At 42.5% G+C, this 19,876-nt stretch overlaps 1 protein-coding gene across 2 annotated transcripts in view; it reads right to left on the bottom strand.

Moving 5' to 3' along the window:
* SLC51B (SLC51 subunit beta) overlaps window positions 1–19,874 on the bottom strand; it is a 34,416-nt gene extending 14,542 nt beyond the window's left edge. The window contains exon 1 of one of the 2 annotated variants that reach the window (XM_075207638.1): window positions 19,680–19,874. The gene's annotated coding sequence lies outside the window, so the exon portion shown is untranslated. Of the gene's footprint in view, window positions 1–4,059; window positions 4,185–19,679 lie in introns of those variants that run through there. The other variant, XM_075207637.1, reaches the window with a different exon arrangement.
* Between the last annotated feature and the right edge of the window lie 2 nt (window positions 19,875–19,876).

The following is a 19,876-nucleotide window of genomic DNA, read 5'->3' as shown; positions in this document are numbered from 1 at the left end:
TTGCTGCCTAATATATCCCACCCCTTGACAGGTGCCATTGTAATGAGATAATCAATGTTATTTACTTCCCTTTTCAGTGGTTTTAATGTTGTGGCTCATCCATGTATGGTAGATACACTATAGAGGTTAAATTATATCTAAAACTTCTTTTTCCCCATTCTATTATCCAATATCCTTCTAATATACCCATTAAATAAAAAAAAAAAATTATTCACATTTAATTAATCAATTATTTCAGTTCAGTATTACCGCCACCCTGAGATGGCATGAATAGAAGTTATTGCAGCGGTTTCGGCACGATACTTGATAAATAGACCTGCCCATAAAAAAGAATGCAGGAGACTACACAAGCGACAGCCAGCGATACTTATTTGCTGTGAAAACTATGCTATAGCCAGGGGTGACCCCCTACATATATATAGGGTGAAGTGAAAAATCACTTTTTGCCCTTTGATAAATCAGCCACAAAGTCCTGACGCCTCAAACAATATTTTAGGTGAACAATGAAAATGTTTATTTTACTGAAAGGGATGGCACTAAAGAGGTAGGAGTCTGAACTTTCAGGTGACTTTTACACTTGCACAGTGCACCTCTGGTGATTTTTCCACTTCTGCACACATGTAGGTGCACTACCGCGCCTGACGGACCATGTGGTATAAAACCAAAGCATTTCTCTTTGTGCATCAGCTGCACTTCTTAAATGACCTCCTTCATTGCTCCAGAGAACCGTCTGGTGACATCATCAGATCACCAGCTTTCATTACACTGGCTTCGAATGATTCCACAAGATCAGTCTCAGGGAACATCTGGGCACACCAGCAGCTGATTTACATCATGCATGTGGCATTTATGACAGAAAGGAAGGGGGGCAATTTTATAGCTAAAATTTTCCAGCCCTCCTCTGCATCACCAGTACACTCTAAGCATCGCTCTAAAGCAAGAACACTTTCTAGTTTGCAGAATGTCCATCTCTTTTTAGCTCCATTATCTTGCACACATAAAGACATCTAGTAATAATTACAGTCTCAACTGCAGGCATAATACCTGCTAAAGCAGTAGTATAACATCAGTAGACTGTGGTGTTGGTTCATAATTGAGCACCTCTGTATAGTTTTCACAAAAAATTAAAAATGTATTGTTAGACTGTTACATCTGACTAAAGCTTACAGCAATAGATTATAGGAGGGGCCTAGGGCACAGAGTTGCACCATCCTTCAATATTGGTGTATTTAAATACACTATATGGACAACGACTGCTAAGGTGCATGGCGCGTAAAAGTCGCCAGCACTCTGCTCATTCCATAGCAGAAGAGTTCCGAACTTCCACCTGCATTAATATAAGGACAAAAACTGTGCAGCGGATGCTTAATGGGATGGGTTTCCATGGCCAAGCAGCTGCATGCAAGCTTCACGTCACCAAGACCAATGCCAAGCGTTGGATGGAGTGGTGTAAAGCATACCAACACTGGACTGTGGAGCAGTGAAAATGTGTTCTGTGGAGTGACGAATTATGATTCTCTGTTTGGCAGTCAGATTGGCGAGTCTGGGTTTGGCAGATGCCGGGAGAACGTTACCTGTCTGACTGCATTATGCCAATTATGAAGTTTGGTGGAGGAGGGATAATGGTATGCGGCTGTTTTTCAAGGTTTGGGCTAGGCCCTTTATCTCTAGTGAAAGGCAATCTTACTGCTTGAGCAAACCAAGTTATTTTGGACAATGCTATGCTTCCAACTTTGTGGCAACAGTTTGGGGAAGGCCCTTTTCTATTCCAACATGACTGTGCCAAAGTGCACAAAGCAAGGACTACAAAGACATGTTTTGATGAGTTCGGTGTGGAAGAACTTGACTGGCCCGCACAGAGGCCTGACCTGAACCCCATCAAACACCTTTGGGATGAACTGGAACAGAGATTGTGAGCCAGGCCTTCCGGTCCAAAATCAGTGACTGACGTTATAAATGCTCTACACAATAAATGGGCACAAATTCCCACAGAAACACTCAAACATCTTGTGGAAAGCCTTCCAAGAAGAGTGGAAGGTGTTATCGCTGCAAAAGAGGGACCAACTGCATATTAAAGTATGTGTATTTGAATACAATGTCATTACAGTCCCTGTTGGTGTAATGGTCATGACACATTCTCATGTACATCCTCCAATGTGGTGTACATGATACAGTTTACAAGGTGCCCTGAAGGAATTTAAATTGGAGAGACCAAGCAGAAACTACAATCCAGGATGAATCTACAGAGACACACAATAACAAAAAGTCTGGACACCCCAGTGGGTAAACACTTCTCTGGACCAGGATACAGTATGACAGATTTAAAAGTCCTAATACTGAAAGGACTTTTTAAAAATGACAGGGAGAGGAAAATGTGGAAATTTAAGCTGATAAGAACATTCCAGTCATTGACACAAGGGCTCAATCTAACACATGGATTTATGATCCACTACTTGGACACACTTCACACCCCACAGCAAAGTGACTCCAGGGGGTAAATGTATCAATATGCGGGTTCTTCAACACCCGCGTGTTCAGCCTCTTCCGCGATTAAATTTCAAGCGGAGCTGCATTGTAAAGGGTTAACTTCCCTTTACAATGCAGCGCCGCTTGAAATTTAATCGCGGAAGAGGCTGAACACGCGGGTGTTGAAGAACCCGCATATTGATACATTTACCCCCAGGTCTCTGAACTCATAGGACTTTATGCTTCCATCCGTAACAAAAACCTCCGTTTTATTACTTTAGCTTATCTTAATGATATATTCCAATACCCCTCCCCCTGTAAAAATTTCTTGATGCAACAGCTCTTAAATAATGTTGTGTCTGTATCTTAGTCATTCATTTGTAAAGTTGAATGATGAAGGGGCCTCTGTGCTCTGAAAGTTGGCAAATATAAAAATATTTTTTGGGTTAGCCAATAAAGGCATCACTCCTATAATACTTTAGTCTTTTTTTACATGAAAGTATTTAACATCACATAGATTTTTCTGGCTAACACGGTACTGCAATAATAATTTTTAAAAATATTTTTTTTGCTACACATATATGAGAGAGAGAGAGAGAGAGAGAGAGAGAGAGAGAAATATATTTAGGCCAGTGACATTCTGTAAAGTAAACATAGCTATGCAAATGCAATATACATGGCCAGATTTTAAATTTTTGCCTACTTAGGCCATTTCTGCTGTGTCCCCTCCACCCTCGCCCCTCTAATTTGTATGAAATAATTTAATGTATTATACCAGCGAGTCAAAATTGCTACCCATCATTAAAAACACTCAAGCAGTAGTACAAATGCACAAAAAATAAGTAACAAACCCCCTTCCTTTCTACAACCCTAGACCCTTTGTGGTCTTTCTACAAATCCAGGCCTAATTATAAAGAGTGTGCATTGAGCTGACATTGTTGAGCAGCAAAGGAGCTTGGTCAATTTCTCTGTTCCAACCCTCATCTGTATTATAAACAAGTGTAGCGGCACACTGACCCTGCTTACTGCTGATGCCACCAATCATTGCTATTAAATTGTGGAGGAGAACTGACTGGCAATATCTACCTAATTTGGTCCTGCACATCCCATATTAACAGTAATTCCATGTAAAAATAAATAAAAATAAACTGATGTCTTGAGAAAAAAAATTACCAAAAAATCCCCTTTACCTTAGAAAAAAAGAACAAAACAAACAAACAAACATTGAACCCAGAATTACATGAAAGTTACATTAAAGTTTGCAATGTATTCTCCAAGGAGCATTAATTATACTGTAGAACCCTGATTAGAACACACCTAGCATCTGTTTCACTTACACATGCAACCTTAGTACAACATAATAATCAGCTATGACAATAATGAATAGTAAGTTATTTTCCTGAACATTAATTGCCCTGAGAATATTTAATAAACTGTAAAAGGAAGTTATTAAGGAGATACTAATTTCTTAGAATTAATTAAACTAATACAATTGTGCTATAACCTGTGTGTTTAAAAAAACAAACATTTTCAGTTAGGATTGAAGCAAGAATATGCCCAGCAAGCAGAAATACATGTATTCTCTAAATGTACCTGGTAACTCTAAATGTACAGCAGAGTGGTGTGTCCTGGCAGGTGAGAAGTCATTGGCACACTGGTAACTTATACTCTGTGTTTTATATTTCAGTGTAGGAATGCCCATTGCCCTTGGCATGTAACCCTGCTTATCTGTGAGTGCAATACCATTTTGACTACTCTAGTGTCTTTGACCTCAAGCTTCTAGTTATATTATAACCAGCCCATCCCCAGTGTAGGAAGCCAAGAGCCTTAAAAGGAAAATATAATTTAACCATGTCATAGCCATGGGCCTGCTGTGATTGGGGGTCAAGAGTTCTATCTATAAACCACACTATTAGTAATTCCTTCAGATTAATCGTACTTGTGTATGTCATCATAACATACAACTTCTTATTACAACTTATACTCAGAAACACTAATATAATTACACTGCTAGCAATGGGAAGCAGTAAATCTGTAAGAGTGCCAGTCTTGTCAGTTTTGCATTCACAACTAAGTTTTGGAGACTTAAATATAGTCTGGTGATTGCCAAGCATGGTATGGCATTTCATGGTTTAGTACTTCTGCTTTTAAGAGCCCTCTTTATCATTCAGCTAAATGGTTAAAGATGAACTGTATAGAAACTATATCGATCCTCGCCAGCTCTCAAGTAGTAGGATTGTAGGTCTGCAACGCTTCGAGGTACACACACTTCTCAAATGATACTCACCCCTGACAGTGCCTCAGCACCCACAACAGATTAAACAAGTCCAGAGAATCATAAAACTGAACACAGCCGGTGACATTTATGAAGAGATGTTTGCTTTCATTTTCTAATATGTACTAGAAAAATTACAGTTACAATCTGATTGGCTGTTATGGGTTAGAGCAGAGTACACAGCTGTAGACAGGTAGTCACAGAGTGCACAGTTGTAGAAAGGTAGTCACAGAGTGCACAGCTGTAGACAGGTAGTCACAGAGTGCACAGTTGTAGAAAGGTAGTCACAGAGTGCACAGCTGTAGACAGGTAGCCACAGAGTGCACAGCTGTAGATCAGGTAGTCACAGAGTGCACAGTTGTAGACAGGTAATCACAGAGTGCACAGTTGTAGAAAGGTAGTCGCAGAGTGCACAGCTGTAGACAGGTAGTCACAGAGTGCACAGTTGTAGAGAGGTAGTCACAGAGTGCACAGCTGTAGACAGGTAGTCACAGAGTGCACAGTTGTAGAAAGGTAGTCGCAGAGTGCACAGCTGTAGACAGGTACACAGTTGTAGAGAGGTAATCACAGAGTGCACAGTTGTAGAAAGGTAGTCACAGAGTGCACAGCTGTAGACAGGTAGTCACAGAGTGCACAGTTGTAGAAAGGTAGTTGCAGAGTGCACAGCTGTAGACAGGTAGTCACAGAGTGCACAGTTGTAGAGAGGTAATCACAGAGGACACAGTTGTAGACCAGGTAATCACAGAGTGCATAGCTGTAGACAGGTAGTCATAGAGTGCACAGTTGTAGACCGGGTAATCACAGAGTGCACAGCTGTAGACAGGTAGTCACAGAGTGCACAGTTGTAGTCAGGTAGTCACAGAGTGTACAGCTGTAGATCAGGTAGTCACAAAGTGCACAGCTGTAGACAGGTAGTCACAGAGTGCATAGCTGTAGACAGGTAGTCACAGAGTGCACAGCTGTAGACAGGTAGTCACAGAGTGCACAGCTGTAGATCAGGTAGTCACAAAGTGCATAGTTGTAGGCAGGTAGTCACAAAGTGCACAGCTGTAGACAGGTAGTCACAGAGTGCACAGCTGTAGATCAGGTAGTCACAGAGGTGCATAGTTGTAGACAGGTAATCACAGAGTGCACAGTTGTAGACAGGTAATCACAGAGGACACAGTTGTAGACCGGGTAATCACAGAGTGCACAGCTGTAGACAGGTAGTCACAGAGTGCATAGCTGTAGACAGGTAGTCACAGTGTGCACAGCTGTAGACAGGTAGTCACAGAGTGCACAGCTGTAGATCAGGTAGTCACAAAGAGCATAGTTGTAGACAGGTAGTCACAAAGTGCACAGCTGTAGACAGGTAGTCACAGAGTGCACAGCTGTAGACAGGTAGTCACAGAGTGCATAGCTGTAGACAGGTAGTCACAGAGTGCACAGCTGTAGACAGGTAGTCACAGAGTGCACAGCTGTAGATCAGGTAGTTACAGAGTGCACAGTTGTAGACAGGTAGTCACAGAGTGCACAGCTGTAGATCATGTAGTCACAGAGTGCATAGCTGTAGACAGGTAGTCACAGAGTGCACAGCTGTAGATCAGGTAGTCACAGAGTGCACAGCTGTAGACAGGTAGTCACAGAGTGCACAGCTGTAGACAGGTAGTCACAGAGTGCACAGCTGTAGATCAGGTAGTCACAGAGGTGCATAGTTGTAGACAGGTAATCACAGAGTGCACAGTTGTAGACAGGTAATCACAGAGGACACAGTTGTAGACCGGGTAATCACAGAGTGCACAGCTGTAGACAGGTAGTCACAGAGTGCACAGTTGTAGAAAGGTAGTCACAGAGTGCACAGCTGTAGACAGGTAGTCACAGAGTGCACAGCTGTAGATCAGGTAGTCACAGAGTGCATAGCTGTAGACAGGTAGTCAAAAAGTGCACAGCTGTAGACAGGTAGGTACAGAGTGCACAGCTGTAGACAGGTAGTCACAGAGTGCATAGCTGTAGACAGGTAGTCACAGTAGTCACAGAGTGCACAGCTGTAGATCATGTAGTCACAGAGTGCATAGCTGTAGACAGGTAGTCAAAGAGTGCACAGCTGTAGATCAGGTAGTCACAGAGTGCACAGCTGTAGACAGGTAGTCACAGAGTGCACAGCTGTAGATCAGGTAGTCACAGAGTGCACAGTTGTAGACAGGTAGTCACAGAGTGCATAGCTGTAGACAGGTAGTCACAGAGTGCACAGCTGTAGACAGGTAGTCACAGAGTGCACAGCTGTAGATCAGGTAGTCACAAAGTGCATAGTTGTAGGCAGGTAGTCACAAAGTGCACAGCTGTAGACAGGTAGTCACAGAGTGCACAGCTGTAGACAGGTAGTCACAGAGTGCACAGCTGTAGACAGGTAGTCACAGAGTGCACAGTTGTAGACAGGTAGTCACAGAGTGCACAGCTGTAGATCAGGTAGTCACAGAGTGCACAGCTGTAGACAGGTAGTCACAAAGTGCACAGCTGTAGATCAGGTAGTCACAGAGTGCACAGCTGTAGACAGGTAGTCACAGAGTGCACAGCTGTAGACAGGTAGTCACAGAGTGCACAGCTGTAGACAGGTAGTCACAGAGTGCACAGCTGTAGACAGGTAGTCACAGAGTGCACAGTTGTAGACAGGTAGTCACAGAGTGCACAGCTGTAGATCAGGTAGTCACAGAGTGCACAGCTGTAGACAGGTAGTCACAAAGTGCACAGCTGTAGACAGGTAGTCACAGAGTGCACAGCTGTAGACAGGTAGTCACAGAGTGCATAGCTGAAGACAGGTAGTCACAGAGTGCACAGCTGTAGACAGGTAGACACAGAGTGCACAGCTGTAGACAGGTAGTCACAGAGTGCACAGCTGTAGATCAGGTAGTCACAAAGTGCATAGTTGTAGACAGGTAGTCACAGCTGTAGATCAGGTAGTCACAGAGTGCACAGTTGTAGACAGGTAATCATAGAGTGCACAGCTGTAGACAGGTAGTCACAGAGGTGCATAGTTGTAGACAGGTAATCACAGAGTGCACAGTTGTAGACAGGTAATCACAGAGGACACAGTTGTAGACCGGGTAATCACAGAGTGCACAGCTGTAGACAGGTAGTCACAGAGTGCACAGTTGTAGAAAGGTAGTCACAGAGTGCACAGCTGTAGACAGGTAGTTACAGAGTGCACAGCTGTAGACAGATAGTCACAGAGTGCACAGTTGTAGAAAGGTAGTCACAGAGGGCACAGCTGTAGACAGGTAGTCACAGAGTGCACAGCTGTAGACAGGTAGTCACAGAGTGCACAGCTGTAGACAGGTAGTCACAGAGTGCACAGCTGTAGATCAGGTAGTCACAGAGTGTACAGCTGTAGACAGGTAGTCACAGAGTGCACAGCTGTAGATCAGGTAGTCACAGAGGACACAGTTGTAGACAGGTAGTCACAGAGTGCACAGTTGTAGAAAGGTAGTCACAGAGTGCACAGCTGTAGACAGGTAGTCACAAAGTGCACAGCTGTAGACAGGTAGTCACAGAGTGCACAGCTGTAGACAGGTAGTCACAGAGTGCATAGCTGTAGACAGGTAGTCACAGAGTGCACAGCTGTAGACAGGTAGTCACAGAGTGCACAGCTGTAGACAGGTAGTCACAGAGTGCACAGCTGTAGATCAGGTAGTCACAGAGTGCATAGTTGTAGACAGGTAGTCACAGCTGTAGATCAGGTAGTCACAGAGTGCACAGTTGTAGACAGGTAATCATAGAGGACACAGTTGTAGACTGGGTAATCACAGAGTGCACAGCTGTAGACAGGTAGTCACAGAGTGCACAGCTGTAGACAGGTAGTCACAGAGTGCACAGCTGTAGACAGGTAGTCACAGAGTGCACAGCTGTAGATCAGGTAGTCACAAAGTGCATAGTTATAGACAGGTAGTCACAGCTGTAGATCAGGTAGTCGCAGAGTGCACAGCTGTAGATCAGGTAGTCGCAGAGTGCACAACTGTAGATCAGGTAGTCACAGAGTGCACAGCTGTAGACAGGTAGTCGCAGAGTGCACAACTGTAGATCAGGTAGTCACAGAGTGTACAGCTGTAGATCAGGTAGTCGCAGAGTGCACAACTGTAGATCAGGTAATCACAGAGTGTACAGCTGTAGATCAGGTAGTCGCAGAGTGCACAACTGTAGATCAGGTAGTCGCAGAGTGCACAACTGTAGATCAGGTAATCACAGAGTGCACAGCTGTAGATCAGGTAGTCGCAGAGTGCACAACTGTAGATCAGGTAATCACAGAGTGCACAGCTGTAGATCAGGTAGTCGCAGAGTGCAGTTACAGCCTAGGTAGTCAGAGAGAAGAGAACAAATGGGAGTTGTGAGCAAGGGAGTAACTGTGCATCGGGGAGACAAGGAGATGTAAATTAAAATACAGTTTATGATCTTTAAGAAAACAGAAAGAGCTGTTACCAATAGCAACTAGATTTTTGCATCTGCAGTGCTATAGAGCCAGCAAATAAACAATACTGACTATGAAATACATGAATGAAGATGAAATTAGTGATGTTATGTGGAGAGCCAAGGACCTGACTACATAAAAACTAATGCTAAACACAAGATACATTGGGGCACATTTATCAATCTTCTCATAAAGTGAAAAATAGTTTTCAATTCTTATCGCATTGATAAGGATTGAACTAATTCTCAAATTTATGAAGAACCCAACACAGAAACAGCAGTTCCGACAAACAGCTGTTTTTGTGATAAAAACAAAACAAAACGTACCCCGCCTCTTCGGAATGCGCTGTCTCCGGATCTCCTCCTGGTAATCTTCATTTTTCTTCATACTGGAATTGCGCATGTCCAGTTCAGAACTGGACATGCACACAGACATCTCCTCCCTGTATCTACAACTATAGTTGAAGAGAGAGCGGTGAGTGACAGGGAGGGATCATGTGATCCCTCCACACATTCGCTGTCCAGCTCTGCTCTTCGGAACAGAGCTGACAGCACTGAAATCTTTCAATTATGATAATGTACGTCAGCTGAAGCTGGTGTACATTATCATAATTAACATGACAAGTTACCGAAAAAAAAAATTTTTTTCGTAACTTGTTAGATTGTGGTAGGGAGCAGTCACCATACTGTTGTGAAGTGACTGCTCGCAAAACGAAACAGCATGCAAAGCAGCACATATCCACGATATCTGCTGCGATGCACCTTTCTTAAATATGAGTAACACTCCAACTTGCATTGGAGTTCCGGAAACGGAGATTTCATAAATATTCCCCATTATATGAAAGCTAGCAGCAAAAAAAAAACCAAACAACTGAAAATATTTAATCAAAGGCTGTTGAACTGATGGAAATATTTTCTGTGTATGACAAACCACCTGTTCTTCAGGAGTTCTGTGTTAAAGTTTATTAAAGGAAATACGAAGACAGTAGGGGTCAAATACAACCTGGGAAAATACAGAGGAGAACATATTATTTTCTGAAAATGTGTCTACTTATTCCACTATCAGTGTACACTGGAGCATGTCCCATTTCACATTCTGACTGCCTGACTGCACAGAAGCTTTGCATTGAATTTTACAAGTGATTGGTCTGAGAATGACATGTGCATTTCAACAAAATTAAAAATGTCATCACCATTCACGTTAATAATTCTATACAATAACATTACTTTAGGACTTTCTTTACTTCAATTTTGCATATATAGCATTCATTATCCTTGTTTTATGTCTGTATATTACTATGCTTTCCCTATAAAATGTGTCTAGATGGAGCAAATGGCATTCCACTGAAAATAGTAACTGTAAAGACTCTGCAGACTCCTGCTATGTCAGGAACACCTCCAAATATGTACACTCTCCACCACTAATAAAAGTTCACTAGACTGTATACAGCACCACCGCGGACGTTTCTTTGACAGCATTGCGGCTGCTGTATAGTACAGTGCTGTCGAAACGGAGCTTCTCTCGTTTTTGTTTTTTTTTGTGTTTTTTTTTAAAAAAAATAAAAAAATCCTGCGTGCGCCCCTGTAGCTGTTATTCCTACCGCATCTCTGTTTCTGTAATATAGAACTAGCAAAACATTTAAGAACAAGTCTATATGGCTGAACATGGGGTGTGTGTGGGAGTACCAATGAGAAGCTGCAATATGTACGATAATATGTTATTTGTAAGAAACTGTAACATCAAATTAATAAAGGGGACACTAAACCTATAATAAATAATGCTTTATATAAAAGAGCTACTGATAACATTTACAAATATATATGTTCCCATGGCTTGATAGAATTTTGCGATGTTTGATAAAGTATCTCCCTACTCGACACCTCTGTTCTGCACAAGATCTACGTCTCTCCTCCACTCTCATCACATCCTCCCATTCTCGGTTACAGGATTTTGTCCGGGCTGCACCCACTTTGTGGAATTCCCTCCCACGCACAGTAAGACTTTCCTCTAGTCTTCAAACCTTCAAGCGTTCACTGAAAACACACCTCTTCAGACAAGGTTATGATATTCCTCAACCACCATCTTAATTTCCCTAGATTACCCTATTACCATCCTCTACACAGCTAACACAAGACAACAACCCTCTGACCAACATTACAACACACACAGCCCACTCAATACTTTTACCTTTGCGTTCTAGCTGGTCCATTGTGCAATATGATGTAGCACATGCCCTTGTGTTTCTAACTCCCATTGTCCTATAGATTGTAAGCTTGCGAGCAGGGTTCTCTTACCTCTCTGTCTGTATGTATTACCCAGTATTGTCTTATCAATGTTTGTTCCCAATTGTAAAGCGCTACGAAATTTGCTGGCGCTATATAAATAAATGTTGATGATGATGATGTATTTAGATTTACTGTTTAGCTGAATGCAAACTACCCAGGGTGAAACTATAGGTGGTCAATAGAGCCCTGAGATGAAGGGGGCCTGGCAATGCCAAGTCACCCACTGTCCTTCCAGGCCTCTGCTCAGCTCTAAATAAACAAAGCAGACACCTCTTCTTAAGGCCTCATGCATTGGTCAGAATTATCTCTGTTTCAAGAAGGCAGCAATCTCTGGCTTTAGAATATTACTCAGCTAAAACTGAATAGCATATGACCATGCAGGAGTAAAGTCACCTGTATAATGTTTACAATCTCAGTGTATATCTCTGTATGAATCATCTCAGTTAATGAGCCACTAAATCTAAAATATTTAATATAAGAATTTGGTAAATAGGGAGAAGCAATAAATCCTACCAAAAAATCCACTTTATGCATTTAGGGCTTATCTCCCTTTAATAACTAGACCTCTATACAAGTCAAGGTTCCGGCATGGGCCTCTTGACTATTTTATTGTGTGCACTGCACCTAAGGTGGATATGCCACTTGTTCCCTATGATCTTAAGCTGGGTACACACTGAAGAATTGTTCAGACCGACGTGCTATCTCAAACGATTATACCTACGACTGAAGGTCCAATCGGTCTGACGAATCATACATACATACATACTGACACGATTTACCTTCAGATCTGTGCTCTTCATCTTGTCCTTTATCTGGTCCTCTAGACCAGAGAATGACAGCACAATATTCATTCATTCACTACTGTCACATTGTTACACTGATTAAAACTGCCTTGTTATAGTTATCCACATGTCCTAACGAATTTCGTTAGCTTCTGTGACTCTGAAACGAAATATTCTGTCTCAGAACGAACAAATGAATTATTCCTTCTACAGCACTCTCTACATTTATTCACCGGGACATTCATCGCTAGCATCGGTTGAAAAGAGCCCGACTCTGTAAACTCTATGGAGATCGTCAGCATGAGTGCATACACACTACATTATAAGCAGTTACTGCAGCGCTCAGTGACGGAACATATAACACACCACATCTACAAACTCAATTAAGCACAATACATTTGGCGTGTGAGAAACATGTGGTGTTCCACAACAATAAATCATGCACTGTTTGATCCTTAAATGCACCAATAGACTCTCCAACTTGCAGATAAACTTATAGCTAACCAATATAGTTTTCGTGACATAAATACCGTTGTAGGCTCAAATCTGAATAAAAGTGTTACTCCGTTAGATGATATCCGTCCTCCCAAGGACTGCAGTTTATATATGATCCGTAATAAGTCTGATAAGCACTGTATTCCTGGAGGAAGGCTGGCCGCCTGATGGTAAGCACTGATTGCGGTCTCAATATCCAGCCGACAGAATGCAATCAGGTGGTTCTGGGTATCGTAGGCCGTGTCTTTGGTATCCTAATGGATCCTCCGGCAGTTTGCACTGATGAACCTGTGAACACTGATAGTGCCCTTCTGATCCTCATACACAAACCAAGGAAGACGGATATCATCTAACGGAGTAACACTTTTATTCAGATTTGAGCCTACAACGGTATTTATGTTACGAAAACTATATTGGTTAGCTATAAGTTTATCTGCAAGTTGGAGAGTCTATTGGTGCATTTAAGGATCAAACAGTGCATGATTTATTGTTGTGGAACACCACATGTTTCTCACACGCCAAATGTATTGTGCTTAATTGAGTTTGTAGATGTTGTGTGTTATATGTTCCGTCACTGAGCGCTGCAGTAACTGCTTATAATTTAATTTTGAGGTCCTGGGAGAGTCTCTCTGCGTGCAGCTCGTGGCAGGGTGATTTGTCATTACAGGATTAGAGCGCTTATTCCCACTATATGTTTACATACACACTACATGATCGTTAGGTGATTGATCGGAAAAAATTGAACGGTACGACCAACCAAATGAGGCGATAATCGTCTATTTGGGCAGACTTTCAACCATCGTGTCACTACACACACTGACCCGACTTTCAAACGAGCGGTCGTATGTCGGCTGGTTGAGCCGATTATTGGACAATAACCCTGTAGTGTGTACCCAGCTTTAGGAGGATGTGGGTAAAAGCCGGAAACCATATTAATTGCATTAAAAAAGCCGGAAACAATGTAAAGTGTATTGAAAAAGCTGGAAATCATATTATATGCATTGAAAAAGCCGGAAACCATAGTAAATGTATTGTAAAAGTGACAAGCATGTAGTAAGGGTATAGAAAAAGCCTGAAACCATATTAAGTGCATTGAAAAAGTCGGAAATTATAAAAAATGTTTTGAAAAATCCACACAAAAGCCAGATACACATATATACACACACACTTTGGCATATACACACTAAATTCACACAAAACACTCAGATCTACACTAGATCCACACAAAAGACCGGAAACCATAGTAAAGGAATTGTAAAAGCGACAATCATAGCCTATTCAGCTGGTTTTTGTTTTTTTTAATGTTTTAATAAATAGAGGCCAAAGTTTTGAGTTATACAGCCTGCAAATTCTTCTTTTTTTAATTTGTTTATGTATATACATTTTTTTTATTGAATTTGTAGGCAGGCAAATACAGAGCCGTAACTAGATATTTTAGTGCCCTGGGCGAGAAACAACAATAGCGGTAGGAGCAATACTAGGCACCTTTGGCCATGGCACATTGCACTGCCATAGTTTCGGCTCTGTTGGTATATCAGCTGTCTAAGGAATCAGGGGTAAGTATTGCTGTCTGTACTACTCTACCTCACTCACCCCTCACAAAATACATAACCAAATACTACACTATCCCTCACTCACTGAAATAGCCCTTGTTCACCAAAACCCGTTACCACACCTTACCCATTAAAATGCTCCCAACCACTCCTTAGCACCATACCTCACTCACTAAAATACCCCTCAGTCACCACCACCACTTCTTAGCACCATACCTCACCCACTACCACTCCTTACCACCATACTTCACCCACCACTTCTTACCACCATACCTCACCCACCACCACTCCTTACCACCATACCTCACCTACCACCACTCCTTAGCACCATACCTCACTCACTAAAATACCCCTCAGTCACCACCACCACTTCTTAGCACCATACCTCACCCACTACCACTCCTTACCACCATACCTCACCCACCACCACTCCTTACCACCATACCTCACCCACCACCACTCCTTACCACCATACCTCACCCACCACCACTCCTTAGCACCATACCTCACCCACCACCACTCCTTAGCACCATACCTCACCCACTAAAATAACCCTTAGTCACCACCACTCCTTACCACCATACCTCACCCACCACCACTCCTTAGCACCATACCTCACCCACCACCACTCCTTACCACCATACCTCACCCACTACCACTCCTTACCACCATACCTCACCCACCACCACTCCTTACCACCATACCTCACCCACCACCACTCCTTAGCACCATACCTCACCCACTAAAATAACCCTTAGTCACCACCACTTCTTAGCACCATACCTCACCCACTACCACTCCTTACCACCATACCTCACCCACCACCACTCCTTACCACCATACCTCACCCACCACCACTCCTTAGCACCATACCTCACCCACCACCACTCCTTACCACCATACCTCACCCACCACCACTCCTTACCACCATACCTCACCCACCACCACTCCTTAGCACCATACCTCACCCACTAAAATAACCCTTAGTCACCACCACTCCTTACCACCATACCTCACCCACCACCACTCCTTAGCACCATACCTCACCCACTACCACTCCTTACCACCATACCTCACCCACCACCACTCCTTACCACCATACCTCACCCACCACCACTCCTTAGCACCATACCTCACTCACTAAAATACCCCTTAGTCACCACAACTTCTTAGCACCATACCTCACCCACTACCACTCCTTGACACCATAAATCACCCACTAAAAGCCCTCTCTATATTGTGACAAATAAAAAAGACACCAAAAGAAAAGTTTATAACATTTTTATTTATTAAATAAATAAAATTGTCCTAACTCTCAATAGCATTCTCTGCTATTCATTACTCTTGAGTTTTTTTTATGATAGCTGCCTTGTTAGGTGGAAATGTTCATGGAAATATTCATTGGGTAAAACATAACTAAATTTTTCACTATATGCAGCTCTCCAACAGTGCAAGCGGACGGCAGACCAACCATCATCATCATCGTCACCATTTATTTATATAGCGCCACTGATTCCGCAGCGCTGAGAACTCATTCACATCAGTCCCTGCCCCATTAGAGCTTACAGTCTAAATTCCCTAACATACACAGACAGACAGAGAAAGCGACTAGGGTTAATTTTTTGATTGCAGCCAATTAACCTACTAGTATGTTTTTGGAGTGTGGGAGGAAACCGGAGCACCCCGAGGAAACCCATGCAAACACGGGGAGAACATACAAACTCCACACAGATAAGACCATGGTCAGGGAATTAAACTCATGACCCCAGTGCTGTGAGGCAGAATTGCTAACCACTTAGCCACCGTGCTGCCCTAACCACTAGCTGTATCAGACACCACCACACCAGTACAATATGGTAAATAATCCCACACTGGAGCTGGCTGGCTATCCCAACGGTGGCACATATTGCATTGCGCTAGATAGGACCCTGCACAGTACAACAGTGTACATAATATGTAATAGTACAGTGTCTTGTATTATAAATGACCTACGGTACACTATGTTCAACCATTTCTCTAATTATATCTATGTGGGCACATCATACGTGACATTAGTCTTCTTGTTTCCTGGCTAGCATACAAACAAATAATAATGGCAACAACAATTAATAATGAGTGTGTACTTAGACAAGGCTCCTGTATGAGTAGAAGAATACACGCCATCCTAGGCTATTGATCAGGCTGCAAATGTATTATATTCAGCAGACATATATATATATATATATATATATATATATATATATGCCCAGATAAAATAGCATAACATTTGATCATGTTAGGACTGACCAGAATGGGAAGACTTTGGCGTGAGTTGGTCAGCTTAACATATATTGCAATATGTGGAACTAACATTCCCTGTTGGTAAAGGATTAATTATGTGTTTGGAGAGTGCAGAGTATCCCTCTTTCCATATATATATATAGTATATATAGTATATGTATAATTTAATGCATATATATATATATATATATATATATATATATATATATATATATATATATATAGGCAGCACTCTGAAGACCCATCAAACAATTATAATAATTCAAAACAATTCATCCAATATACAGGGGGCAGAACCAGAAGCTGCAAATATGTATCAAATAAATATATTTTATTTAATAAATACTTATCAAATAAAAATAATTAAAGAAAAACAAAACACACGAGTACCACTTATACAAAAATAAACATAATACGAAAAACCATGAATTTGGATCTCTAACTATACCACCAACATAAAATATACAAGAACAGAATGCTTATGCTTATCCTGGAGGGGAGGTCATATGACAAGTGTATTAGGGGGCGCATGGTGAGGCCACTGCTAGGAAATGCCCAAATTAATGGTATTGCATAGTGAGAGGCGGGGCTGAATGGCGAAAAATTGTGTCACTAATCCCTGCCTCCACTGCGGTCCAGGAGGATGGCTACTTTTAGGGAGCCTCCAGGAATTTCCAGGAGAGTAGACAAGTAGGTACTATCATAGCCGGATTAAGGGGGGGGCACAGGGGGCACGTGCCCCGGGCCCCCCTCTCTCCGAGGGCCCCCCGCCGCCGCGCGCATAACTTCTACTGATTTTATTTTTCTTTAATGGTGCCGGCAGCGGCGGCGGGGGGCGGGGGGCTCGGGGCTCCCTTCGTTGGTGGGGGGAGCCGGGTAGTAAAAAAAAAAAAAAAAAGATACACTACTTACCTCACCGCGGCGCTGGCGTCCCTCCTCCTCCCTCCTCTCTGCACTGTCAACACTGAATGACAGGCGTGACATCATCAAGTCACGCCTGTCATTCAGTGAGGAGCAGCGCGGAGAGGACCAAGAAAGAAACAAGAAGACAGAAGAGAAGAAAGAAGCTAAAAGAAAGGTAAGTAAAAAAGAAAAAAAAGGGAATAACGCAGAAAGGCACAGTATGGAGGAACAATGGGGAGAAGAGAGGCACAGTATGGAGGAAAAAGGGGGAGAAGAGAGGCACAGTAGGGAGAAAAAAGGGGGAGAAGAGAGGGACAGTATGGAGGAAAAAGGTGGAGAAGAGAGGGACAGTATGGAGGAAAAAGGGGGAGAAGAGAGGGACAGTATGGAGGTAAAAGGGGGAGAAGAGAGGGACAGTATGGAGGAAAAAGCGGGAGAAGAGAGGGACAGTATGGAGGTAAAAGGGGGAGAAGAGAGGGACAGTATAGAGGAAAAAGGGGGAGAAGAGAGGCACAGTATGGAGGTAAAAGGGGGAGAAGAGAGGCACAGTATGGAGGAAAAAGGGGGAGAAGAGAGGGACAGTATGGAGGAAAAAGGGGGAGAAGAGAGGGATAGTATGGAGGTAAAAGGGGGAGAAGAGAGGGACAGTATGGAGGAAAAAGGGGGAGAAGAGAGGGACAGTATGGAGGAAAAAGGGGGAGAAGAGAGGCACAGTATGGGGGTAAAAGGGGGAGAAGAGAGGCACAGTATGGAGGTAAAAGGGGGAGAAGAGAGGCACAGTATGGAGGTAAAAGGGGGAGAAGAGAGGCACAGTATGGAGGTAAAAGGGGGAGAAGAGAGGCACAGTATGGAGGAAAAAGGGGGAGAAGAGAGGCACAGTGAGGAAAAAGGGGGAGAGGCACAGCATGAGAAAAAAGGGGGGAGAAAGGCACAGTATAAGAAAAAAGGGTGAGAGACACAGCATAAGGAAAAAGGGGGGGGAGAGACACAATAGTGGGGACAATTCATTTAAGATGGGGTGGTTTGGGGAGAATGAGGTCCCTTTATTAAATGTGCCTATGAATTATTTCATGGCAGTGACGGTTGCGGGAAATAGGTATATTTCTGAAGTGTAAATACTATTAATTTATTGCTGGGGCTGTTTGTAGGGAGGGAAATAGGGTTATTTATTAAATGTGAATACTATTATTTTAATGTTGGGGCTGGCGAAAGGCCTAATTATTAATCATGGGTGGTACTGATTTAACGCCGGGGGTGGCTGTAATTTTCTAAATGTACCCATTTTTTTTTCCAAATAGGGCCCCTAACATTCCAGGATCCAGACAAGCCGCAACTAAAGAAACCTGCAGCACAGGTGGTGAAAGTGAGAAGAACAGGTAGGAGAGAGCAGCAAAGTCTGTGAAATGTTGTGATTCTAGTGGGACAATCCCAATTTTTGGTGACTGTTCAATGGTGTACACAACAATGCAGTTTTTTTGTCTGTAGGAGGGTGGCGGTATCATTGCTAGTTTTAATGTGCATTATAAATTTTATTTTTAATGTGTGATATCATTGCTAGTTTTAATGTGTGGTGTCAATACTCATTTTAATGTGGTGTTTTGATGATTGTTTTAATGTACAGTATTTTAGTTTGTGGAAGCAATGATTTTTCTTATGCAGACAACCTAAGCGAGCCCTCTGGGAGAGCTGTAAGTGTCATACTGTGGGCTGTAGGTGATGTAATGCAGGATGTGTCACTATGCCCTTAATTTTAGATTTTAGGGGCCCCCCTGTCTTAAGTGCCCCGGGCCCCCCGAAGCCTTAATCCAGCTCTGGGTACTATGGTTTCCAGCTTTTTCAATATACTTTACATCATTTTCAGCAATGCATTAAATATGATTTCTGGCTTTTTCAAAACACTTTACATGGTTTCCAGCAAGGCACTTAATGATTTCCGGCTTTTTCAATGCATTTAATATGTTTCTGCCACTGCATTTAATATGATTTCCATTTCTTTAATGCACTTTACATGATTTTTGCCTTTTACCCTCTTCTGTCTTAGGACCTTTTCTCTTTATAGCAGGATCACTACTCCACTCTACTGTGCACTTTTTTGTTTTTGCATTTTTGGCCATGAAAGCATTGTTCTCAGGGTTTCAATTAAAAGTAAATAAAACAACTTGTCCTCTTGCCAAAAACAATGAGATACAATTGAAAAAGTACCTGTGCAGAAACAGTGTTTAAAAGGGCACAACAATCGCAGTATGGTACTGTTTTAAGTATCAGGACAATTTGACTCTGAGCAAAAATCACTGCAAATCAAATTACACGAAACTTGAATGGAGTTTTCGTAGACGCTGCAGTCTCTCTATTATGTCGCCTGTGTGCTGTGTCCCTCTTGCCTACCGGAACCTTAGTGC

The sequence above is a fragment of the Mixophyes fleayi genome, chromosome 4, assembly GCF_038048845.1.
Source record: "Mixophyes fleayi isolate aMixFle1 chromosome 4, aMixFle1.hap1, whole genome shotgun sequence".
Classification (NCBI taxonomy): Eukaryota; Metazoa; Chordata; class Amphibia; order Anura; family Limnodynastidae; genus Mixophyes; species Mixophyes fleayi.
The sequence above is the reverse complement of the archived record's forward strand: the minus strand, read 5'-3'. Positions and strand labels throughout refer to the sequence as shown.